At 38.9% G+C, this 25,977-nt stretch overlaps 1 pseudogene; it reads left to right on the top strand.

Annotated features, from left to right (window-relative positions):
• Positions 1-25,953, top strand: LOC122676444 (annotated as a pseudogene).
• The last annotated feature ends 24 nt before the right edge of the window (positions 25,954-25,977 follow it).

Here is a 25,977-nt window from a genome sequence, read left to right as displayed (position 1 = left end):
ATGCTGTTTCTGCAACTTTCATTGTTCCTTACTCTCCTCCCAGGTGGTGACAATGAAGAGGGTAAGAGCTCTTATCCAGGAAGGGATGTGTTTGTGTGTGTGTGCATGCACACACGCGCTTGTGTGCATGTGTAATGGTTTCCCCAAGATGGAGATTGAGAGTTATCAGCTCAGTTCCAATCTAAGTATCCCTGACTCCAGTTCTCTGTGCTCTCTCTCTCTTTTTTTTTCATTTATTTTTATTAGTTGGAGGCTAATTACTTTACAATATTGCAGTGGTTTTTGCCATACATTGACATGAATCAGCCATGGATTCATGTGTTCCCCATCCCGATCCCCCCTCCCGCCTCCCTCACCATCCCATCCCTCTGGGTCTTCCCAGTGCACCAGCCCTGAGCACTTGTCTCATGCATCCAACCTGGGCTGGTGATCTGTTTCACCCTTGATAGTATACTTGTTTCATTGCTGTTCTCTCAGAACATCCCACTCCTCTGTGCTCTCTTGAAGGTTGCATATAACTAACTCTTGGGACCCTGGGGCAGCCAAATGTCCACTGAGGTATCTATGGCTTGCCTTTTCTATTATATACCAAGTTTCCCCTCTTTGGTACCTTTCTTTCTCCATTCTCTCTCCTTCCCAGTGTCCCTTCTCATTCTCTTTGTTCTTTTCCCACAGGCTTCCAGGAGCCAATCTCTTTCTAATTCATTTGGATTTTACCTTTTTACAACCATTCCTGGGTACAAAATCTGGGCTCAGCTTAGTTGGGTGACTTGCAGACTCATGGCTGGAAAGGCAGCTCTCACACGGTCATGTTCCTTTGGCCTTGGCCCAAGGGCAACTTCAACAATGAGGAGTTGATGGAACTGCAAAGTGTATCTCACAGGAGATTCGCTGTAGTTTTGCAGGTATTTCACAACAATGCCAATCAATGGCAACTTGAATGTAAGTTCAGTTCCCTCAGTAGGGATTGGGGATACAGTGAGAAGTGTGTGTGTGTGTATCTCTGAGTTTCTTATTTCTCTAATATACATCCTCCAATCAATTTTCACTCAATTCTGAACCTTACCATAGAACCCTACCATAGAACAGCAGCTGGGCAAGGGGTGTAATCCAGACCCTGTCTTTCAATAATGTTCAAGACTCCTGCTACTTACTTATACATTTCCCTCTTATTGACTGCAGGCTTGTGGTTTATCATATTCCATCAGTGGTCACCTGTGACAGCCCCTTTCACTCGACTCTGACTAGATACCTTCAGTTTCCTCACTCTATGATGGACTTCTTAAAGTGTGACTTTCTTCCCCATTCAATCTCTTCAGCAATCTCTATTTACACACTCAATATAACCTATTGCATTCCACTCACTCCTTCCTTATTATATTATTATCTATTATCCACATCCTTAAAAAACTGGAAATAGAACTGCCATATGACCCAGCAATCCCACTCCTGTGCATACACACCGCGGAAACCAGATCTGAAAGAGACACGTGCACCCCAATGTTCATCGCAGCACTGTTTATAATAGCCAGGACATGGAAGCAACCTAGATGCCCATCAGCAGATGAATGGATAAGGAAGCTGTGGTACATATACACCATGGAATATTACTCAGCCATTAAAAATAATTCATTTGAATCAGTTCTAATGAGATGGATGAAACTGGAGCCCATTATATAGAGTGAAGTAAGCCAGAAAGATAAAGACCAATACAGTATACTAATGCATATATATGGAATTTAGAAAGATGGTAACGATAACCCTATATGCAAAACAGAAAAAGAGACACAGATGTACAGAACAGACTTTGGGACTCTGTGGGAGAAGGTGAGGGTGGGATGTTTTGAAGAACAGCATCAAAACATGTATATTATCTATGGTGAAACAGATCACCAGCCCAGGTTGGATGCATGAGACAAGTGCTCGGGGCTGGTGCACTGGGAAGACCCAGAGGGATGGGGTGGGGAGGGAGGGGGGAGGGGGGATCGGGATGGGGAATACATGTGAATCCAAGGCTGATTCATGTCAATGTATGGCAAAAACCACTACAATATTGTAAAGTAATTAGCCCCCAACTAATAAAAATAAATGGAAAAATAAATCCACATCCTTTATATTGCCTTCTTCAAACACTTTTCTCCTCATGTCATTCATCTCTTCCTCAATCTCCAACTATCACCAATTTCCTTTTCTTTGAACTTTTATCAAGCCAATCTTGCTTCATTTCCTTAAATCTTCTAAACTTCTTCTTTCTGCTTGCATCATCTTTTGATTCACTTTTTCCTTTTAATGTCCTCTTCTCTCTGGTAACTCCTTGTCCCTAGATCCCTTTGAAATACAGATAACAGAAGGCTGTGAGCTTCATGCTGGTGAAGCCTCAATAGACTTTGTGTGGTTTGTTATCAAGGATCAGAACTGCTGAGCTTCCAGACAAGTCATGTGGGTCAGCAGACTTCAGCCTTTATGGACACACCCAGGAAACACATAAGCTGCTGAGTGACATCTGCTCATGTTTCCTCTTGGGTCTTCTAGAGGCAGGAAAGGCATATCTCCGGAGATGATGCACCCTCCTTCCACAAATTTTTTGTTCTAAAATCACACCTTCTCCTCTTCCTAACAAGCAGCCAAGTGGGAGAGGGGTTAATGGGTGACAACTGCTAACGGTGGGAAAAGTATGTCCATCTAAACTGACATGAAGCTCTGAACCTCTGAGTCTGTACTAGAGTCCTCATCTGACGACCTTCCCTGTCCTCTGCAGTACAACCAGAAGCCTGGCTGTCCCCTGGCCCCAGCCCCAGCCCTGGCCATCTGATGCTGGTTTGTCATATCTCTGGCTTCTATCCAAAGCCCATTTGGGTGATGTGGATGCGGGGTGAGCAGGAGCAACAGGGCACTCAGAGAAGTGACATCTTACCTAACGCTGATGGGACGTGGTATCTTCAGGTTTCCTTGGATGTGGAAGCCAGTGAGGCATCTGGCCTGAGCTGCTGGGTGAGACACAGCAGTCTAGGAGGCCAGGACATCATCCTCTACTGGGGTGAGGAAGAACTAGGGCCCCGCTGGGGTGGTCCTCAGGCAGAGCAGGAGAGCCAGGTGAAAAATTGGGAATTCTAGGCAGCCCAGACCCAAAAGGAATAAAAATAAGAAATATGGGAGTTGAAAATGAGAGCCCCGTAGATATACGAAGGTGTGGAGGTTAGATGGAGTCATCTCTGAGGAGGGATAAGAGAGGAAATAGGGAAGAAGGAGATTGTTGAGGTAGATACTTGAGTAGCAAATGCAGAGCACAGAAATGCAGTAAAACAGTGGGCGGGTTTGAGAGGACACCCTTGTGTGCACCCCACTCCACAGATCATCACTGCTCTGTGGGTTGGATCATCTTGGCCGTGATTGTGCCCCTGGTACTCCTAACAGGTCTTGCATTTTGACTTAGGAAGCACTGGTGGGTTTTTGTGTCCATTTTTCCTACTCTTTCCCCCAGTCTCCACTTGCTTGCTTTTTTCCTCTCTCTTTTCTCAGTTTTCCTCCTCCCAGCCCCTTCCTTCTCACCTCCCAGCCCCTTCCTTCTCACCTCCCAGCCCCTTCCTTCTCACCTCCTTCCCACGTAGAATGGCTTCCATCTCTGTTCTCATCAGGACACACTGTGAACACCCAAGCACTCTTCTCCCTTTGGAAAGAGATCCCAGCAGCTCAAGAGCTCAGGAGACATGTAAACATAGGACAGTGATGATAACCTTTCCACTCTCCTTGTATACCTGTTTTGGTTGTTGTTTATTTCTACTTAATGATCAATATAAGCTAAATGTAATTTTGCAGAATTATTTTTCTATCCTGTGTTATAAGGCTTTAAAATTCATAATTTAAATTCTGAATGGAATTAAGTTCAAGGGCCCTTCATGCATTCAAATGTGAATAGACCATCAGGCTTATCATTTCAGATGTCACTTCTTGAAGAAGACCTTCCCTGATTCTCAAGCGGGAGCTGTCTCTGCCTCATCTAAAGTGCCATCACAATTTAACTGGATTTTGCTTAATCTTTTCCTCACTTTAGACCTTTTGTTGTGGCTATTTAAGTTCCTTTTCCCTTTTAATTTTTAAGCTTTTTGAGAGCAACATCCAGGTCTTTTTACTATCTGTATCCTTGTCAAATTGTCTTACCTGCATGCACTGTGCTCTCAGTAAAAGTCTGTGTTGAATTTGCACCAAATTTACAGTCTTCTAAAACTCTTTTTCTTTCTGCCATCTGCGTTGTGTTGAGGTATCTGATGCTTGTCTGGTTAGAAATCTCACTTGGGGAAGAAATTTTGCACTTTCCTAGTTATTTAGTGATTTCTTTGAGTTGAAACAGATGCAATTTTCCTTTGACCACTCTTTTTAAAAAAAATTTGTTTTACTGAAGTATTGTTGATTTCCAATGTTGTGTGAATTTCTGCTCTAGAGCAGTGTGATTCAGTTTTATATATATATATATATATATATACACATATGTATACATATATACACAATAATATATAAATGAATATGAAAAGGAATATATTTTTCATATTATACATTTTATTTATTTATATTAATATATTAATTATTATATATAAATTAATATATATTAATATATTTCATATTATTTTTCATATTCTTTTCCATAATGGTTTGTCACATGGAATCATGGTCTACTGAATACAGTTTATATCATTATATCACTTATATCATGGTTTAGTGAATATAGTTCCCTGTGATATGCGACAAGACCTTGTTTATCCATTCTATAAACAGTAGTTTGCATTTGCTAATCCCAAACTCCCAATCCATCCCTCCCTACTCTATCTCCCCCTCGTCAATCACAAACCTCTTCTGTATGCTTGAGAGTCTGTTTCTGTTTTGTAGATAAATTCATTTGTGTCATAGTTCAGATTCCACACAGAAGAGATCTCACATTGTATTTCTCTTTCTCTTTCTGACTTACTTCACTCAGTATGATAAACTGTAGGGCCATCCATGTTGCTGCAAATTGCATTATTTCATTCTCTTTTTATGGTCGAGTAGTGTTTCATTATATACGTGTACCACATCTTTATACATTCATCTGTTGATGGACATTAATTTGTTTATATATCTTGGCTATTGTAGGTAGTGCTACTCTGAACATAGAGGTGCATGTGTCTTTTTGGATTAGAGTTTTGTCTGGGTACATGCCCAGGAGTTGGACTGCCAGATCATAAGGCAGGTCTAATTTTAATTTTTGATGAACCTCCAAACTTGCCTCTGAACATTCTTATTATCTAACTCTGGAAGCCTATTGGTGTGAAAGTTTTGCCCTAAGTGTTTAAACAGAAAGAAGAAGGTGGAAAGTAGGCCCTAATTATTCAGAGTGGTTTAGGGACAGGTAGCAGAACTTGTTAAAAATATCAAGCCTTGAGTGAACGGACTTGGTCTAGTAGGTCTACAGGTGTAAAGCAGACAGTTTCCAAAGAGGAACAAAAAGAAGACAAATCTACATTTGGAACATTGGCCTCAATGGCAAACACCCCCAGAAAGATCCATCTGACAAAGCAGAATGGTCATCACCCCTTTTTTCCACATGATTGTGGAATGGACTTTGACAGTGGGTAACTTGCAGAGAAGGGGTAATTGTTGCAGAGAAGAACTGATTTTGACTCCATGTTGGAAATTGTTTCTTTGATCTGCTTTTCATTGTTATTGTTATTTAGAGTTCAGTTCAGTTGCTCAGTCGTGTCTGACTCCCTGCAACCCCATGGATTGCAGCATGTCAGGCCTCCCTGTCCATCACCCAAACTCGTGTCCATTGAGTCGGTGATGCCATCCAACCATCTCATCCTCTGTCGTCCCCTTCTCCTCCCACCTTCAATCTTTCCCAGCATCAGGGTCTTTTCAAATGAGTCAGCTCTTTGCTTCAGGTGGCCAAAGAATTGGAGTTTCAGCTTCAACATCAGTCCTTCCAATGAACACTCAGGACTGATCTTTAGGATGGACTGGTTGGATCTCCTTGCAGTCCAAGGGATTCTGAAGAGTCCTCTCCAACACCACAGTTCAAAAGCATCAATTCTTCAGCATTCAGCTTTATTTATAGTCCAACTCTCACATCCATACATGACCACTGGAAAAACCATAGCCTTGACTGGATGGACCTTTGTTGACAAAGTTAACATTTCTGCTTTTTAATGTGCTGTCTAGGTTGGTCATAACTTTTCTCCCAAGGAGTAAGCGTCTTTTAATTTCATGGCTGCAGTCACCATCTGCAGCGATTTTGGAGCCCAAGAAAGTAAAGTTTGCCACTGTTTCCATTGTTTCCCCATCTATTTGCCATGAATTGATGGGACCGGATGCCATGATTTTAGTTTTCTGAATGTTGAGCTTTAAGCCAACTCTTTCACTCTCCTCTTTCACTTTCATCAAGAGGCTCTTTAGTTCTTCACTTTCTGCCATAAAGGTGGTGTCATCTGCATATCTGAGGTTATTGATACTTCTCCTGGCAATCTTGATTCCAGCTTGTGCTTCATCCAGCCCAGCATTTCTCATGATGTACTCTGCATATAAGTTAAATAAGCAGGGTGACAATATATAGCATTGACATATTCCTTTTCCTATTTGAACCAGTCATGTGTCCCATGTCCAATTCTAATTGTTGCTTCTTGATCTGCATACAGATTTCTCAAGAGGCAAGTCAGATGGTCTGGTATTCCCATCTTTTTCAGAATTTGCCACAGTTTGTTGTGATCCACATAATCAAAGGCTTTGGCATAGTCAATAAAGCAGAAATAGATGTTTTTCTGGAACTCTCTTGCTTTTTCAATGATCCAGTGGATATTGGCAATTTGATCTCTGGTTTCTCTGCCTTTTCTAAAACCAGTTTGAACATCTGGACATTCACGGTTTATGTATTGTTGAAGCCTGGCTTGGAGAATTTTGAGCATTATTTTACTAGCATGTTACATGAGTGCAATTGTGTGGTAGTTTGAGCATTCTTTGGCTCTGCCTTTCTCTGGGCTTGGAATGAAAACTGATGTTTTCTAATCCTGTGGCCACTGCTGAGTTTTCCAAATTTGCTGGCATATTGAGTGCAGCACTTTCACAGAATCATCTTTTAAGATTTGAAATAGCTCAACTGGAATTTCATCACATCCACTAGCTTTGTTCATAGTGAGGCTTCCTAAGGCCCACTTGACTTCACATTCCAGGATGTCTGGCTCTAGGTGAGTGATCACACCATCATGGTTATCTGGGTTGTGAAGATCTTTTTTGTACAGTTCTGTGTATTCTTGCCACCTCTTTTTAATATCTTCTGCTTCTGTTAGGTCCATACTATTTCTGTCCTTTATTGTGACCTTCTTTGCATGAAATGTTTCCTTGGTATCTCTAATTTTCTTGAAGAGATCTTTAGTCTTTCCCATTCTATTGTTTTCCTCTATTTCTTTGCACTGATCACCGAGGACGGCTTTCTTGTCTCTCCTTGCTATTCTTTGTAACTCTGCATTCAGATGGGTATATCTTTCCTTTTCTCCTTTGTTTTTTGCTTCTCTTCTTTTCACAGCTATTTGTAAGGCCTCCTCAGACAGCCATTTTGCTTTTTGTATTTCTTTTTCTTGGGGATGGTCTTGATCCCTGTCTCCTATACAATGTCGTGAATCTCCATCCATAGTTCATCAGGTAATTTGTCTATCAGCTCTAGTCCTTTAAATCTATTTCTCACTTTCATTGTATAATCTTAAGGGGTTTGATTTAGGGCATACTTGAATGGTCTAGTGGTTTTCCCTACTTTTTTCAATTAAAGTCGGAATTTGGCAATAAGGAGTTCATGATCAGAGCCACAGTCAGTTCCCAGTCTTGTTTTTGCTGACTGTATAGAGCTTCTCCATCTTTGACTGCAAAGAATATAATCAATCTGGGGAAACAGTCCTAAGATGTTGGAGGAATAGGACAGGGAGACCACTTTCTATCCCACAAATTCGTTGAAAGACCATTTGAACACTGAGCAAATTCCTCAAAACAACTTCTGAACACTGGCAGAGGACACCAGGCACCCAGAAAGGCAGCCCATTGTTTTCGAAAGGAAGTAGGACAAAATATAAAAGGTAAAAAGAGAGACAAATGAGTTAGGGATGGAGATCCATCATGTCGAGGGAGTCGTGAAGGAGGAGAAGTTTCCAAACACCACGAAACCCTCTCACCAGTGGGTCTGTGGGGAGTTTTGGAATTTCAGAGGGCAATATAATTGGGAGGAAAAAATAAATAAATAAAACCCACAGATTACATGCCTAACCACAACTCCCAGTGGAGAAGTAGCCCAGGCACTCACATCTGCCACCAGCAAGTGGGGGCTGAACAGGGAGGCGCAGGCTGCATTGCTTAGGGTAAGGATCAGACCTAAATGCCCCAAGGACAATCTGAGGGAGCTAACCTGAGATACCAACCAAAACCGTGGGGTAGACAGAGAGAGAGAGAAAAAAAAAAGAGAGAGAGAGAACTTTCCTGCGAAAAGCTCTAACCTAAGGCACTTCTGGGCTCGCTCACAGAACAAAGGAGTGAGCGAATACTAGAAGAGAGCTAGCCAGCTGGGGACCGGCCCATCCCCCACTGGAGGCAGAGAGGCAGGCAGGCAACAGCCAGAGCCAGTGCGTGGCAATCTCGGCCCCAGAGATGGCATCCTCTACCAAACTGCGAGCAGGCTCCCAGTTGCTAACCAAGTCTTCCTGGGATCCTAGATGGTTGACATCTGCCAGGAGGGTTGCAGCCAGAGATCAGCTCCCCAGAGGAGACACACGGCACACCTGAGACGGTGCTCCTGCTGCACACACAGGAAACCGAGTGGCTGGGACCAGGGAGGTGATAAGATGCCCCCCTCCCCCCCACACCTGGGGAGAGTGTGCTCACCAAGTACCTGGTCGCCTGAGCTGCTCGGGCCTGGGAAGGGCACAAAATGCAGCCCAACTGAGTTTGCGCCTTTGTGGAGTACCCAAGAACCTGAACCTGAGTGGCTTAGACCTGGGAAGTGCACGCAATCCAGGGCCTGCTTTAGACAGTGCCCCTGCAGAGCAACCTGGAGCCTGAGCAGTGTAGACCGGGAAAGCACACACGCCGTGAGCGGGGAGGGGGAAACCCAGCGTGGCCAAGACACTGTGAGCGCTCCCCACACTCAGCAGTGATGTTTGCAGTGTTCCTGCCTCCCCACAGCACGACTGAACAAGTGAGCCTAAATAACTGACCACCTTCGCCCCCTTGTGTCAGGGAGGAAATTAGACGCTGAAGAGATTTGCAAACAGAAGAAGCCGAAATAAGCAGGGAACCGCTTTGGAAGCTACAGGTGCAACAGCTTAAAACCCTGTAGTTCGCACCGACTACACTGGAAGGGGCCTATAGATCTTGAGAAGTATAAGCTGGAACAGGGAACTATCTGAAACTGAACTGACCCTGCACTGCCTGCAACAGCTCCAGAGAAATTCCTAGATATGTTTTACTATTATCATTAATTAAAAAAAATTAAGCCCTTTATTACTCCTTTAATTTTCATTTTTATAACCTACTATTACCTTGCAAAAAAAGACCCTATTTTTAAAGCAAATTTCATGTATATTTTTAATAATTTTTATGATTTTGTTTTCTGTTTTTAATAATGTATTTTTGAGAGTCTAACCTCTACTCCAGATTTTTAATCTTGCTTTTTGGTATTTGTTATCAATTTTGTACCTTTAAGAATCCAATCTTCAGTACCCATTTTTACTTAGGAGTGTGATTACTGGCTTGATTGCTCTCTCCCCCTTTTGACTCTCCTATTTCTCCCTCAGGTCACCTCTATCGCCTCCCTCCCCCTTCTCTTCTCTACCCATCACTGTGAATCTCTTTGGGTATTCTGGGCTGTGGAGAACACTTAGGGAACTGATTACTGGCTAGATCTGTCTCTCTCCTTTTGACTCCCCCTCTTCTCCTCCTGGTCACCCCTATCTCCTGTCTCCCTCTTCTCTTCTCTGTGTAATTCTGTGAACCTCTCTGGGTGTTTCAGGCTGTGGAGAGCTCATAGGATATTGATTACTGGCTACATTGTGCTCTTCCCTTTTGATTCCCCATCTTCTCCTTCTGGTCACTTCTATCTCCCTCCTCCCTCTTCTCTTCTCCATGTAACTCTGAAAACCTCTCTGGGAGTCCCGCACTGTGGAGAATCTTTTCTCCATTAACCTAGATGTTTTACCATCAGTGCAGTATGGATGTAGAAGTCTTGAGGTTACTGTAAGAATAAGACTGAAAATCAGAGGCAGGAGGCTTAAATCCAAAACTTGAGAACACCAGAAAACTCCTGACTCCAGGGAACATTAATTGACAAGGGCTCATCCAAAAGCCTCCATACCTACACTGAAACCAAGCTCCACCCAAGAGCCAACAAGTTCCAGAGCAAAACATACCAAGCTAATTCTCCAGCAATGCAGGAACATAGCCCCAAGCATTAATATACCGGCTGCTTAAAGTCACACAAAACCCATAGACACCTCAAAACTCACTACTGGGCACTTCATTGCACTCCAGAGAGAAGAGATCCAGCTCCACCCACCAGAACACCGACACAAACTTCCCTAACCAGGAAACCTTGACAAGCCACTCGTCCACCCCATCCACAGGGAGGAACCTCCACAATAAAGAGGGACCACAAACTTTCAGCATACAAAAAGGCCACCACAAACACAGCAATCTAAACAAGATGAAAAGGCAGAGAAATATTCAGCAGGTAAAGGAACACAATAAATGCCCACCAAACCAAACAAACGGGGAGGAGATGGGGAGTCTACCTGAAAAAGGATTCAGAATAATGATAGTAAGAATGATCCAAAATCTGGAAAATAAAATGAAGTTACAGATAAATAATCTGGAGACAAGGACTGAGAAGATGCAAGAAATGTTTAACAAAGACCTAGAAGAAATAAAAAAGAGTCAATCAATGAATAATGCAACAACTGAGGTAAAAACACTCTGGAGGGAATCAACAGTAGAATAACTGAGGCAGAAGATAGGATAAGTGAGGTGGAAGATAGAATGGTGGAAATAAATTAAGCAGAGAGGAAAAAAGAAAAAAGAATTAAAAGAAATGAAGAAAATCTCAGAGACATCTGGGACAATTTCAAACGCCCCAACATTCGAATCACAGGAGTCCCAGAAGAAAAAGACAAAAAGAAAGGCCTTGAGAAAATACTCGAGGAGATAATAGTTGAAAACTTCCCTAAAATGGGGAAGGAAATAGCCACCCAAGTCCAAGAAACCCAGAGAGTCCCAAACAGGATAAACCCAAGGCGAAATGCCCCAAGACACATATCAATCAAATTCATGAAAATCAAACAGAGAGAAAAAATATTAAAGGGAAAAACATCAAGGGAAAAACAACAAATAACAAACAAGGGGATTCCCATAAGGATAACAGCTGATCTTTCAATAGAAATTCTTCAGGCCACAAGGGAATGGCAGGACATACTTAAAGTGATTAAACAGAAAAACCTACAACCCAGATTACTGTACCCAGCAAGGATCTCATTCAAATATGAAGGAGAAATCAAAAGCTTTACAGACAAGCAAAAGCTGAGAGAATTCAGTATCACCAAACCAGCCCTTCAACAAATGCTAAAGGATCTTCTCTAGACATGAAACATAGAAAAAGTTTATAAACTCGAACCCAAAACAACAAAGTAAATGGCAATGGGATCATACTTATCAATAATTACCTTAAATGTAAATGAGTTGAATGACCCAACCAAAAGACAAAGTCTGGCTGAATGGATAAAAAAATAAGACCCCTATATATGCTGCCTACAAAAGACCCACCTCAAAACAAGGGACAGATACGACTGAAAATGAAGGGCTGGAAAAAGATATTTCATGCAAATGGAGACCAAAAGAAAGCAGGAGTAGCAATACTCATATCAGATAAAACAGACTTTGAAAAATATGCCATGAAAAGAGACAAAGAAGGACACTACATAACGATCAAAGGGTCAATCCAAGAAGAAGATACAACAATTATAAATATATATGCACCCAACATAGGAGCACCGTAATATGTAAGGCAAATGCTGACAAGTATGAAAGGGGAAATTAACAGTAACACAGTAATAGTGGAAGACTTTAATACCCCACTCACAGCTATGGATAGATCAACTAAACAGAAAATTAGCAAGGAAACACAAACTTTAAATGATACAATGGACCAGTTAGACCTAATTGATATCTATAGGACATCTCACCCCAAAACAATGAATTTCACCTTTTCCTCAAGTGCACACAGAACCTTCTCCAGGATAGATCACATCCTGGGCCATAAATCTAGCCTTGGTAAATTAAAAAAAAATTGAAATCATTCCAACCATCTTTTCTGACCATAATGTGGTAAGATTAGATGTCAACTACAGGAAAAAAAAACTATTAAAAATACAAACATATGGAGGCTAAAAAACAGGCTTCTGAATGACCAGCAACTCACACAATAAAAAAAGAAATCAAAATATGCATAGAAATGAATGAAAATGAAAGCACAGCCACCCAAGACCTATGGGACTCAGTAAAACCTGTGCTAAGGGGACGGTTCATAGCAATACAAGCCTACCTCAAGAAACAAGAGAAAAGCCAAACAAATAACCTAACTCTACACCTAAAGCAACTAGAAAAGGAAGAAATGAAGAACCCCAGGGTTAGTAGAAGGAAAGAAATAAAAATAGGGCAGAAAAAATGAAAAAGAAGCAAGGGGGATCATAACAAAAATCAACAAAGCTAAAAGCTGGCTCTTTGAGAAGATAACTAAAATAGACAAACCATTAGCCAGACTCATCAAGAAACAAAGGGAGAAGAATCAAATCAATAAAATTAGAAATGAAAATGGAGAAAAAACAACAGACAACACAGAAATACAGAGGATCATAAGGAACTACTATCAGCAACTATATGCCAATAAAATGGACAAATTCTTAGAAAAGTATAACTTTCCAAAACTGAACAAGGAAGAAATAGAAAATCTTAAGACTTATCACAAGCACAGAACTGTAATTAGAAATCTTCCAACAAACAAAAGCCCAGGACCAGACGGCTTCACAGCTGAATTCTACCAAAAATTTAGAGAAGAGCTAACACCTATCCTACTCAAACTCTTCCAGAAAATTGCAGAAGAAGGTAAACTTCCAAACTCATTCTATGAGGCCACCATCACCCTAATACCAAAATGATACAAAGATGCCACAAAAAAAAGAAAACTACAGGCCAATATCACTGATCAACATAGATGCAAAAATCCTTAACAAACTTATAACAAACAGAATCCAACAACATATTAAAAAGATCATACATCATGACCAAATAGGCTTTATTCCAGGAATACAAGGATTCTTCAATACTTGGAAATCAATCAATGTGATATACCATATTAACAAAATGAAAGACAAAAACCATATAATGGTCTCAATAGGTGTAGAGAAAGCCTTTGACAAAATTCAACACACGTTTATGATAAAACCTCTCCAGAAAGCAGGCATAGAAGGAACATACCTCAACATAATAAAAGAGATATACGACAAACCTACAGCAAACATTATCCTCAATGCTGAAAAATTGAAAGCATTTCCTCTAAAATCAGGAATAAGACAAGGGTGCCCAGTCTCACCACTACTATTCAACATAGCTTTGGAAGTCCTAGCCACAACAGTCAGAGAAGAAAAAGAAATAAAAGGAATCCAGATTGGAAAAAAGAAGTAAAATGCTTGCTGTTTGCAGATGACATGAATCTCTAAATAGAAAACCCTAATGATACCACCAGAAAATTACTAGAGCTAATCAATAATTATAGTAAAATTGCAGGATATAAAATTAATACACAGAAATCGCTTGCATTCTTATACAGTAACAATGAAAAAACAGAAAGAGAAATTAAGGAAAAAATCCCATTCATCATTGCAATGACAAGAATAAAATACTTAGGAATAAATTTACCTAAAGAAACAAAAGACCTATATATAGAAAACTATAAGACACTGATGAAAGAAATCAAAGAGGACACAAATAGATGGAGAAATATACCATGTCTGTGGGTTGGAAGCATCAATATAGTGAAAATGAGTATACTACCCAAAGCAATCTGTAGATTCAATGCAATCCCTATCAAGCTACCAATGGTATTTTTCACAGAAATAGAACAAATAATTTCACAACTTGTATGGAAACACACAAAAAAATCAAATACCCAAAGCAATCTTGAGAAAGAAGAATGGGGCTGGAGGAATCAACCTTTCTGGCTTCAGATTATACTACAAAGCTCAGTCATCAAGACAGTTTGGTCCTGGCACAAAGACAGAAATATAGATCAATGGAACAAAATAGAAAGCCCAGAGATAAATCCATGAACCTATGGACACCTTATCTTTGACAAAGGAGGCAAAAATATACAATGGAGAAAAGACAGTCTCTTTAGCAAATGATGCCAGGCAAACTGGTCAACCACTTGTAAAAGAATGAAACTAGAAAACTATTTAACACCACACACACAAATAAACTCAAAATGGATTAAAGATCTAAATGTAAGGCCAGAAGCTATAAAACTCCTAGAGGAAAACATAGGCAGAACACTCTCACATAAATCACATCAAGATCCTCTATGACCCATCTCACAGAATAATGGAAATAAAAGCAAAAATAAATAAATGGGACCTAATTAAACTTAAAAGCTTTTGCACAATGAAGGAAACTATAAGCAAGGTGAAATGTAGCCTTCAGAGTGGAAGAAGATAATAGTAAACAGAACAACTGACAAGTAATTAATCTCCAAAATATACAAGCAACTCAGGTAGCTCAACACCAGAAAAATGAACAGTCCAATCAAAAAGTGGGCAAAAGAACTAAACAGACATTTCTCCAAAGAAGATATACAGATGGCTAATAAGCACATGAAAAGATCACTCTTTATTAGGGAAGTGCAAATCAAAACTACGATGAAGTATCATCTCATGCCAGTCAGAATGGCCGTCATCAAAAAGTCTCACCCTGGAGGAGGAAATGGCAACCCATTCCAGTATCATCTCATGCCACCAGAGTGGCTGCCATCAAAAAATCTACAAACAAATGATGGGGAGGGTGTGGAGAAAAGGGAACACTCTTATACTGTTGGTGGGAATGTAAACTGGTATAGTCACTATGGAGAACAGCGTGGGGATTCCTTAAAAAAAACTGGAAATAGAACTGCCATATGACCTAGAAATTCTACTGCTGAGCATGCACACTGAGGAAACCAGAAATGAAAGAGACACATATACCCCAGTGTTCGTTGCAGTTTACAATAGCTAGGATATGGAAGCAACCTAGATGTCTATCGGCAGATGAATGATAAGGAAATTGTGGTACATATACAAAATGGAACATTACTCAGTTATAAGAAAGAATGCATTTGAGTCAGTTCTAATGAGGTGGATGAAACTGGAGCCTATTATACAGAGTGAAGTAAGTCAGAAAAAGAAATAAAAATACTGTATATTAATGCATACATATGGAGTTTAGAAAGATGATAATGACAGTCCTTTATGTAAGGCACCAAAAGAGTCACCAAAGTAAAGAAGAGACTTTTGGAATCTGTGGGAGAAGGCAAAAGTGGGACAATTTGAGAGAATAGCACTGAAACATGTATATTACCATATGTAAAATAGATGACCAGTGCAAGTTCGGTGTATGAAGCAGGGCACTCAAAAGCCAGTGCTCTGGGACAACTCAGAGGGATGGGGTGGTGGGGGGAGGTGGTAAGGGGGTCCAGGATGGGGGGACCCATGTGCTCCCGTGGCTGATTCATGTTGGTGTATGGCAAAAACCATTACAATATTGTAAAGTGCTTATCTTCCCATTAAAATAAATAAATTAATTAAAAAATGTGAGGCAGGTTTGTAATTACACTGGAAAGAAAATAGAAGTTGAAAAAAAAAATCCTGGGATTTCACAGCTGGGAAGAGTTGACTGTATTGTCCAAATTAGTAGGCAGACCACAGAAGTGAATAAGTGAAGGATGACAAATGGGCTCCACTGTGAAAACATGTAAAATTCTGAATTATTGTGGCCCACTTACCTAGAAAATAGCTTGAACAAGTTGGAAGGTGAGATATTAAAGCATGAAATTGTGTTGAATAGTAAAAATGTATGCTAGTATTTTATTAATTAGAGTTTAGTTTTGTTCTAAATTTCTTAATGGCATGTAGAAGATTATTATTTTTTTTTAAAGGAAATCCAGACATGTGACCAGATGGCTGTAGTCAGCCTTGTAAATGAGAGAAGATTTAACACATCACACATCATCACATTTATAAATATTTATGCTTATTATTCTTTAGTTATTGATTTTTTTTAACTGTGGTGATCTTAAAAAGTCTTTTTTATATTCACACATGTGAGAAAGCTTAACTGATCAAGTAGACAGTAAGCTGCAAGTTTATAGGAAATACATTAGTGCTGCAAAGAAGGATTAAATAGAATTTGTGAGTGCAGGGATTTACAATTCTGGGAAACATAGGAAAGAGAATTTTTTCTTAAAAGATCCCTGGCCAAAGCTGCACACAAAAATATATTTCATCATTGGTGGGAATAACAGATTAGGAGGAATTTGAGCAAGAATGAAGGATAAACCAATGTATACCATGTTTCTAGGAAATTAGTATTGGCCATTCTTGCTTTGAAATCCACTTTCTGTATGACTCTAGTTTGGTACCTAGAAACATTTTTGGTCAATCTGATAATTGTTGTGGTCTGTAAGTTTCAGAAGTGATTGACTTATGCTTTGTTCAGTTTTCTGTGGTGATTCATATACTCAGTGCCTCAGTGTTTAATATGGGACTTAGAGATGGACCATCTGCACTTGTACCTTTCTACTTCCTGCTTTTCTGGATTTTTAAACAGTGGTCACTAAGGATTAGTTTTTGCAGTCTTATTACCATGCATTGCTTGTGTATAGGTGGGCACACATCTTTTTCTACATGAAAAAAAGAAAAAGCTCATGTAGAAGTTCATACATGATTTTAAAGTGATACACATAGAAGGATTAACAGATTTAAAGTTATTTATTTGTAAATAAGACAGACCAAAAGCACATAAGCTAAGATTTTAATTGAGGAAGCTATAGCAAGGAGATCCAACCAGTCCATCCTAAAGGAGATCAGTCCTAGGTGTTCAATGGAAGAACTGATGCTGAAGCTGAAACTCCAGTACTTTGGCCACCTCATGTGAAGAATTGACTTATTGGAAAAGACCCTGATGCTGGGAGAGTTTGGGGGCAGGAGGAGAAGGGGACGACAGAGGATGAGATGGCTGGATGGCATTACCGACTTGATGGACATGAGTTTGAGTAAACTCCAGGAGTTGGTGATGGACAGGGAGGCCTGGTATGCTGTGATTCACGGGGTGGCAAAGAGTCGGACATGACTGAGCGACTGAACTGAACTGAACTGAACTGATAGCAACACAATCAATAAAAATTTAACCATAGAAAAGTGAAAAAAAAGAAAAACAAAAATTGATAAAGGTGGCACAACACTTAAGGAGGACTCCTTGAGAAAATTAATAAAAATATTAAAACCTCTCTCAGAGCTAATGAAAAGAGTAATAAGTTCTAGAAATGTAGACATATTACCGTGTGATATAGAAGTTAGAATAAGAAAATGCTGTATATAATTTATATCAACATGTTTGTTATAGATAATTTTTTATTTTTAAAAACTCCCAGTAAAGGGAGAAAATATGAACATATAAGTAACTGTTAAGGAAAATTAACAAGTAGTTAAAGTTTTTACTAGTTGTGCAGGTCCTACATCCAGGCTATAGGAAATGGCAGGTAATTGTACTTCATGCACATTGTTCTAGGTAGAGAAAAAGATGGAAAACGATTGCAACTGATTTTAGGAGGCAATATTTTCTTTATATCAAAGCCAGCAAGATTTTTTGTTTTTTTTTCCAAACAAATATTAAAATAGTAGCTAATAGCTAATCTCATTTAGGCACATTTACTTGGAAACTATCTCTATATAGACTCAAATAAAATACTTGCAAACAGAAAACAGCACCAGGTGAAGTGGCATTTATCCAGAGAATGGAAAAATTATTTACCAAGGAACATCGCTTGATAGAATCCTTTCTTTAAAAGATCAAGGAAATATAACCATATAATCATCTCCAAAGTTATAGAAAAAATCATTTGATACCTTTAAATGTCCATTCTGATAAAACACTACTAATTCAGAACGAAAGGAAACTTCCACTGTATTGTCAAATGTAGCTATTAATACACATAGCCTACATGAGGTAAATTTAACTGTGAATGTTTAAAAGCATTCCAGTGAAAACCAAATACAAGTTGTCTGCTGCTTTAATCTTCACCATTCAATAGAATACTAAGAGTCTTAGTTAATCCAGCAAGGTAAGTGGCTCAGAGGTTAAAGCATCTGCCTGCAATGCGGGAGACCTGGGTTCGATCCCTAGGTGGGGAAGATCCCCTGGAGAGGGAAATGGCAACCCACTCCAATATTCTTGCCTGGAGAATCCCATGGAAGGAGGAACCTGGTGGGCTACAGTCCACGGGGTCGCAGAGTCGGAGACGACTGAGTGACTTCACTTTCACTTAAAAGAGAAATTAAACAAAAAGTATTATTTCTTCTGATTCAAGATGATGGAGTAGATGAACATGTACTCATCTCCTGCGAGAGCACCAAAGTCACAACTAGCTGTTGAACAACCATTGAGAGGAGGATGCCAGATAGCCCATGTCCAAAGACAAAGAAGAAGCCACAGTGAGATGGTAGAATGGGCACAATCACAATAAAACCAAATCCCATATCCAATGGGTGGGTGACCCACAAACTGGAGAACAATAATACCAAAGAACTTCTCCCACTGTTGTGAAGGTTCAGATCCCCACGGCTGGGAAGGACCCAATAAAGGGACTGGGAATCCCCAGGGAATCTGACTTTGAAGCACAGCAGAATTTCCTTATTGTAAGACTTCCATAGGACTGCGGGAAACAGACTTCAGTCTTGGAGGGCACAAACAAAATCTTGTGTGCACCAAGTCTCAGAAGAAAGGAGCAGTGACTCCACTGGAAACTGGAGCAAGACTACCTGCTAGTATTGGAGGGCCTCCTGTAGAAGTGTGGGTTAGCAGGGGCACACCACAGAGACGGGGGAACTGGCAGCAGCTGTCTGGGAAGGTCTCTTATGGCATAAGCACTCTTGGAGGTCACCATTAACCTGACCATAGAGCCTGTAGACTGAGGGCTCAGTCACCTTAGGGAAAAAAATACCAGGGAAGGAGTGCAACCGCACCCATCAGCAGATAATTTGATTAAAGCTTTCCCTTCCCATCAGAGCAAGACCCAGTGTTTCTCACCACCAGTCCCTCCCATCAGGAAGCTTGCATAAGAGCCTCTTAGCCTCCTCCATCAGAGGGCAGACAGAAGAAGCATGAATAACCACAATCCCACAGCAACTAAAAACAAACCACATTACAGAAAGTTAATCAGCATGAAAAAGCAGAAAGTTACATCCCAGGTGAAGGGACAAGATAAAACTACAGAAAAACAACTAAATGAAGTGGAGATAGGCAACCTACCAGAAAAAAAGAATTCAGAATAAATATGAGTTCAGTTCAGTTGCTCAGTCATGTCTGACTCTTTGCCACCCCATGGACTGCAGCACACCAGGCTTCCTTGTCCACTGCCAACTCCTGGAGTTGACTCAAATTCATGTCGGTTGTGTCGGTGATGCCATCCAACCATCTCATCCTCTGCTGCTTCTCCTTATCTCCTCAATCTTTACCAGCATGAGTGTCTTTTTCAGTGAGTTGGCTCTTCTCATCTGGTGGCCAAAGTTCTGGAGTTTCAGCTTCAGCATCAGCCCTTCCAATGAATGTTCAGGGTTGATGTCTTTCAGGATTGACTGGTTGGGTCTCTTTGAATCCCAAGGGACTCTCAAGAGTCTTCTCTAACACCATAGTTCAAAAGCATCAATTCTTCAGCACTCAGCTTTCTTTATAGTCCAACTCTCACATCCATATATGACTACTGGAAAAACCATAGTTTTGACAAGATGGACCTTTGTTGGTAAAGTAATGTCTCTGCTTTTTAATATGCTGTCCAGGTTGGTCATAGCTTTTCTTCCAAGAAGCAAGCATCTTTTAATTTCATGGCTCCAGACACCATCTGCAGTGATTTTAGAGCCCAGAAAAATAAAGTCAGCCACTGTTTCCACTGTTTCCCCATCTATTTGTCATGAAGTGATGGGACCGGATGCCATGATCTTAGTTTCCTGACTGCTTAGTTTTAAGCCAACTTTTTCACTCTCCTCTTTCACTTTCATCAAGAGGCTCTTTAGTTCTTCTTCACTTTCTGCCACTAAGGGTGGTGTCATCTGCTTATCTGAGGTTATTGATATTTCTCCCAGCAATCTTGAATTCAGCTTGTGCTTCATTCAGTTCAGCATTTCTCATGATGTACTCTGCATTTAAGTTAAATAAGCAGGGTGACAATATACAGCCTTTATGGACTCCTTCCCCAGTTTGGAACCAGTCATGTGTTCCATGTCCAGTTCTAATGTTGCTTCTTGAGCTGCATACCGATTTCTCAGGAGGAGGGTCAGGTGGTCTGGTATTCCCATCTCCTGAAGAATTTTCCACAGTTTGTTGTGATCCACACAGTCAAAGGCTTTGACATAGTCAATAAAGCAACTCTCTTGGAACTCTCTTGCTTTTTTGATGATCCAGCAGATGTTTGCAATTTGATCTCTTGTTCCTCTGCCTTTTCTAAATCCACCTTAAACATCTGGAAGTTCACAGTTCACATATTGTTGAATCCTGGCTTGGAGAATTTTGAGCATTACTTTGCTAGAGTGTGAGATGAGTGCAATTGTGCGGCAGTTTGAACATTCTTTGGCATTGCCTTTCTTCGGGGTTGGAATGAAAACTGACCTTTCCCAGTCCCGTGGCCACTGCTGAGTTTTCTAAATTTGCTGGCATATTGAGTGCAGCACTTTCACAGCATCATCTTTTAGTATTTGAAATAGTTCAACTGGAATTTCATCACCTCCACTAGCTTTGTTTGCAGTGATGTTTCCTAAGGCCCACTTGACTTCGCTTTCCAGGATGTCTGGTTCTAGATGAGTGATCACACCATTGTAATTATTTGGGTCATGACGATCTTTTTTGAATACTTCTGTGTATTCTTGCCACCTCTTCTTAATATCTTCTGCTTCTGTTAGGTCCATACCCTTTCTGTCCTTTATTTTCCCCATCTTTGCATATAATGTTCCCTTGGTATCTCTAATTTTCTTGAAGAGATCTCTAGTCTTTTCCATTCTATTGTTTCCCTCTATTTCTTTTCTTTGATCACTGAGGAAGGCTTTCTTATCTCTCCTTGCTGTTCGTTGGAACTCTGTATTCAAATTGGAATATCTTTCCTTTTCTCCTTTGCCTTTGGCTTCTCTTTTTTTCATAGCTGTTTGTAAGGCCTCCTCAGACAACCATTTTGCCTTTTTGCATTTCTTTTTCTTGGGGATGGTCTCAATCACTGCCTCCTGTACAATGTCATGGACCTCTGTCCATAATTCTTCAGGCACTCTGTCTATCAGATCTAGTCCTTTGAATCTATTTTTCACTTCCACTGTATAGTTGTAAGGGATTTGATTCAGGTCATACCTGAATGGTCTAGTGGTTTTCCCTACTTTCTTCAATTTAAGTCTGAATTTGGCAATAAGGAGCTCATGATCCAAGACACAGTCAGCTCCTGGTCTTCTTTTTGCTGACTGTATAGAGCTTCTCCATCCTTGATTGCAAAGAATATAATCAGTCTGATTTTGGTTTTGACCATCTGGTGATGTCCATGTGTAGAGTCTTCTCTTGTGTTGTTGGAAAGGGGTGTTTGCTATGACCAGTGCGTTCTCTTGGCAAAACTCCATTAGCCTTTGACCCGCTTTGTTTTGTACTCCAAGGTCAGATTTGCCTGTTACTCCAGGTCTCTTGACTTCCTACATTTGCATTCCAATCCCCTATAACGAAAAGCATATCTTTTTGGGGTGTTAGTTCTAGAAGGTCTTGTAGGTCTTCTTAGAACTGTTCAATTTCAGCTTCTTCAGCATTACTGGTCAGGGCATAGACTTGGATTACTGTGATATTGAATGGTTTGCCTTGCTAACGAACAAGAATCATTCTATTTTTTTTTTTTTTTATTGCATCCAAGTACTGCATTTCAGACTCTTTTGTTGACTATGATGGCTATTCCATTCCTTTTAAGGGATTCTTGCCAACAGTAGTAGATATAATGGTCATCTGAGTGAAATTCACCCATTCCAGTCCATTTTAGTTCACTGATTCCTAAAATGTCGATGTTCACTCTTGCCGTCTCCTGTTTGACCACTTCCAATTTGCCTTGATTCATGGACCTAACATTCCAGGTTCCTATGCAGTATTGCTCTTTACAGCATTAGACTTTACTTCCATCACTTGTCACAGCCACAACTATGTATTGTTTTTGCTTTTGCTCCATCTCTTCATTCTTTCTGGAGTTATTTCTCCACTGATCTCCAGTAGCATATTGGGCATCTACCGACCTGGGGAGAATAATGATAGTGAATATGATTTAGGATCTCAGAGAAAGAAAGCAGGCCAGGATCGAGAAGATGCAAGAAATGTTTATCAAAGACCTACAAGAACTAAAGAATAAACAGAGATGAATAAAACACTAGAAGGAATCCATAGCAGAATAACTGAGGCACAAGCACAGATAAATGACTTGGAGGACAGAATGGTAGAAATCACTGCTGCAGAACAGAATATAGAAAAAAGAATGAAAAGTAATGAAGACAACCTTAGAGACCTCTTGGACAACTTAAATGCATGAATATTCACATTGTAGGGATCCCAGAAGGAGGAGAGAGAGAGAAAGGACCGGAGAGAATACTTGAAGAGATAATAGCTGAAAAACTTCTCTAACATGGTAAAGGAAATAATTGACCAAGTCCAGGAAGCACAGAGAGTCCCACGCAGGATAAATCTAAGGAGGAACATACCCAGATATATAGTAATCAAACTATATTTGGCAAAAATGAAAGACAGAGATAAAATATTAAAAGCAGCAAAGGAAAAATGACAAATAACATACAAGGGAACTCCCATCAGGCTGTCAGTTGACTTCTCAACAGAAACTGTACAAGCCAGAAGGGAATGGCATGACATATTTAAAGTGATGAAATGGAAGAACCTACAACCAAGAATACTCTACCTAGCAAGACTCTCACTCAGATTTGATAGAGAAGTCAAAAGTTTACTAGACAAGCAAAAGTCAAGGGAATTCAGCACCACCAAACCAGCTTTACAACAAATGCTAAAAGAACTTCTCTAGGTAGAAAACAATTTAAGGAAAAGACCTACCTACAGAAAATGAACCCAAGACAATTAAGAAAATGGTAATAGGATCATACATATTGATAATTACCTTAAATGTAAATGATTTAATGCACCAACCAAAAGACACAGACTGGGTGAGCAGATGAAAACTGTGCATGTATGCATTTCCACTTACCACATCACTCTGCCTGACCCCCCATATTGTACTTAATTATTTTATATTGTTAAGCTAATCATGTTTCCATTTTGGCTCTCAATTGTAATTATCTTTTATGTTTTGTTTGGGTATTGATTGTGAAAACTGATAAACATCTTTTACTATTATGATTATATAATTATTACTCACTTAATACCATTGTATCATGGTCAACAGAAAAATTATAGAATTCTATATCACCAAAACTACCATTTAGTAAAAAAACCTGTAATCACTTTTCAAAATCCAGATGCATATCAGAATTATCTTGGAATTTTTAAAAAAATACAATTGCCCAGGTATGGCTTTTTTTTTTTTTTTTTTTGGCCAGAGCTCCAGATATGTTTCTAGTAAGCAGCCATTTTTAAAAGCAACTGGACTGTATGAGGATCTTTTACCTTTATCTAGTTTGTTTCACTTTTTAAATTTCATATTCAGTGCTCCCATTTCATTTAGTTTATGTTTTCCAATTTATACATCTCTCTCTCTCTCTCTCTTTTTTTGGTATTCTTTCTTAATCCTTTATCAAGCATAGTAGAAAAGCTTTTGTATGCATATATAGAAAGAATATGTATAATACATATATTTTAGAAAACTTATGAATTTTTCCCTAAGAAATTAATAACATTTTGACTCCATTTGTTTGACTTAGTATGATTAGAATGATAGATTTCTAGTTTAAAAAATAGATATGCAACAAGCAACAAAGGTTTATTGTATGGCACAGGTAACTATAGTCAATATCTTGTTATAACCTATAATGGAAAATAATTTCAAAAATAACAAATGTGTATACGTATAACTGAATCACATACACACAAATAAATTTTTTTTGAAATTTAGTAATGCTTATCTTTTTGCCAGTTTTTCTAAATGTCCTATGTACATCTAATAACAACATATGAGATGCAAAATTTTAAATATATTTGTGTAGGATATGATTAATATAAGTTAATTAAATATGAATCTATTATATTTAAATTATTAATGATATCATTCAAGATGCTCCTATTCTTATTTTTTCTGCACTTGATAAAATATTCTCAGAGAAATGTTAGTGTCTCACTATGATTATATTTCTTTTCCTTTATGTTTCTTCTGATTTTTGCTTTATGTATCTTTGTTTCTTTGTTGTTAAGGTGTCTAATGGTTTATGATGCTTATCTTCTTTATGAATTGTACCTTTTATCATTAAAAATATTCATCTTTGCTTCATTTAAAATAAATTAAAAAATAAGCTACAAAGATATATTGTAAACACAAAGAATATAGCCATCATTTCATAAATTGAGTTTATACATTTTATAAATGTAATTGTGTAAATTTTGTATATTTTATAAATGGAGTTTAACCTTTAAAATTGTGAATCATTATATTGTATATCTATTACTTATATGACATTGTACATCAACTATAATTCAATATAAATAAAATTAAAATAAAAAAGTATTATTTGAAGATTATATGGTTGTGTGTAAGTAAAATATTGTGAATAAAATGAGCTCAGGAATTATCTAAAACTGAACAAATATAAACTGAAAGGATTTCCAGAGAATTGGTATTCTTTCAGATGATAAAATTTCTACCTATAAAACTAATGGAATAAAAAGTGAATCATTAGAGCTAACATGCAAATTTAGCAAGGAATGTAGACACAAAATAAATATTAAAAAATAAACAAACTTTAAAAAATATAAGTAATAAACAAATACAATAAGGTACCATCCATGGACGGAGAAGCCTGGTAGGCTACAGTCCATGGGTTTGCAAAGAATCAGTGAGCAACTTCACTTCTTTTTTTTACCATTTATAATAACATCAAAAACTATAAAATAGCTAAAAATCAGATAAAGAGAGAATATAACAGTATTTTGCAGAGAAATTCTAAAAACTATAAAGATCATGAGAGTATTTCCAATTAATAGAAATTAAATGGAAGAAGTTATTATTACAAGGAATTACAATTTTCTTTAAATTATTCTATAACTTCAGTAAATTCCTAGTTAAAATTCCAGGTGAATTTTTCTAGGTGCTTAATAAACATTTTTTTTATATCATGTGGAAGAATAAATGACTGTGTAGGTCTAAATCATTTTTGAAATAGAAGAGTGAAGTTTTATTCACAATGGAATAAAGTCTTAAATGCAAAAGATAATACTAGAAAGCTAATAGTATATAATATGGCAGAATATTAGTGCCATACTGTTAGTGCAGAATTATTTCTTAAATTAAATTTCCAAACTTGAAACTCTAGAGCTTTGGGAGAACTGGCCTATGGTGGGTTGTTCCTCCCTTGCCATATATATGACTAGTGGACACTTGAGGGGGCCTAAGAGCTGGTGTCTCTCCTTCCCAGCCTTGACTCCTGAGGGCTTAGTTCCTATCAGAGCCTG

This window comes from Cervus elaphus, chromosome 20 (genome assembly GCF_910594005.1).
Source record: "Cervus elaphus chromosome 20, mCerEla1.1, whole genome shotgun sequence".
In the NCBI taxonomy this organism is placed as follows: Eukaryota; Metazoa; Chordata; class Mammalia; order Artiodactyla; family Cervidae; genus Cervus; species Cervus elaphus.
This window is presented reverse-complemented; position numbering and strand designations above follow the sequence as displayed.